Source organism: Etheostoma cragini, chromosome 7 (genome assembly GCF_013103735.1).
Source record: "Etheostoma cragini isolate CJK2018 chromosome 7, CSU_Ecrag_1.0, whole genome shotgun sequence".
NCBI classification, from domain to species: Eukaryota; Metazoa; Chordata; class Actinopteri; order Perciformes; family Percidae; genus Etheostoma; species Etheostoma cragini.
In genome coordinates, this window is record NC_048413.1 from 26,248,418 (window position 1) to 26,250,305 (window position 1,888).

A 1,888-nucleotide genomic window follows, 5' to 3' on the forward strand; every position below is an offset into this window, starting at 1 on the left:
ATGTGTGTGTGTGTGTGTGTGTGTGTGTGTGTGTGTGTGTGTGTGTGTGTGTTGGCTTGTGTGTTCCCACAGCATACAGACTAAGAGGTAATCAGGCTCAACATTATGTGGTAATCTGTTCTTTGAACCAGCCTGGAGATGAATGAATCAGTCAGTGCATAGTATGAGAACATCTTGCAAAGAGAGAGAGAAAAAACGTACCCTAAATCTGGAGATGTGGTCAAGATCACTTCTGTTGCTTCTAAAACAAATCCAAACCCATTCATTCTGAGCCAAATAAATGTCAAGACTAAGCCCTCACAAAGCCGAAATACATAGAAAGAGAAGCATGCATGTTACAGTAAGTTCTTCAGGTACCATGGTCTGGATTTCAGTCATTTCTCTTCTTGTGAAATAGTGGATATTTCCACCTCTTCTGCTAAAACATTTTCAAATACAGCTTTTCTCAGTCACTTTGGTGCATTTCTTATATCAAAAGTGCAATTCTTGATACTACTTGTATAAATTCCAAATAATATAGTCACTTGTTTACATTATTAAAGCAATTTCCTGTTCTTTTGAACAAATTGCAATTGCTTTTGTGCAAGTGTCGTTTTTTTTCTCCACATTTTCTATTGCTCATGTCATGTTGACCAAAATATAGTAGATGGTTCTCTGTTGAATAGTGTTACCCCTCAAAACCTCTAGGCATTAGTTCCTTGCATAAGCCCTTCCATGCAAAATTGTTTAACTATTTGTCAAAAACTGTCAAGCAGAGTTTTTCACATTTCTATCAGACCTTTTGTACATTTGTATTTCACAGCACACAGAAATATACTCTGTACAGATACATACTGCATCTCACTTACACCCACCTCCTGGAATGTTTTATTGTAAAATGTGTGTTCCCATAGTTTTTCATGTGAAGTTGTGCGATGCATCACTGCATTTTTCTCCACACAGGACTGCAAGATTACCTCAGACCGGAAGCAGAGGACGCCTTTTCACACCTGGACAGGAGGAGGCTGTTTGCACCATGGTCCGGACAAGCAATGCCACGAGACTCAGGGAAATACAAAGGACCATCATAGAAGACAACAGTGTCTTTGAAAACATCCACACGGTTAGCATGTCAACCATCAACAGGGTGATGCATGGAAACCAGATGAGCATGAAACAGCTGTACCATGTACCATTCCAAAGGAAGGAGGACAGTGTCAAGGAGCTACGGAACCAGTATGTACAAGCAAAACATACATCAATGTAACTACTTTACAGCAATATTTCATAGTGCTACGGAAAGTAAGTATAACCTGCACACATTTCCATTGCTGTGGAAGGAACATGCAACATATGTGCATTTTATGTCCCACTTTCATATCAAGACAAATTCAACTGTGTGTTCTGGGAAATAGAGTAAAATGGAGTTGGAATCAAGTGAACCCTCCCACAACATTGTACACGTGGATGAGGCTGGCTTCAACCTGGCCAATGCAGACGGCGGGGTCGGAATACCATCGGCCACAGAGCTACTGTGGACTGCGGATTGGAGGAAAAGTCACCATGTGTACTGTTATTTTGGAACTTGCTGTTCTAACCCATATTCCCCTTGTAGGGCCATATAACACCCAGCATCTGCTTAACCTTCCTATGGTGTTAGGGTCCCGACGGACCCATTTTGAGTTTTAACATGCATAAAAGCACTTCATACATTTGTTTTTTGAGTTGAAACTTTTTGACTTTGTCAGGGACTTCCATTTAAACAAAGTAAAATCTTTTTTTTTTTTTTCACTAAATTATAAAGTGCTCTGGTGAAAAAAACGACTTTTGACAAGCCATTTGAGTGTAGAGGTGGTGACTTGCAGAGTACACATCTCCAAATCACAGGATGCAAGAATGAGGAGAAGAT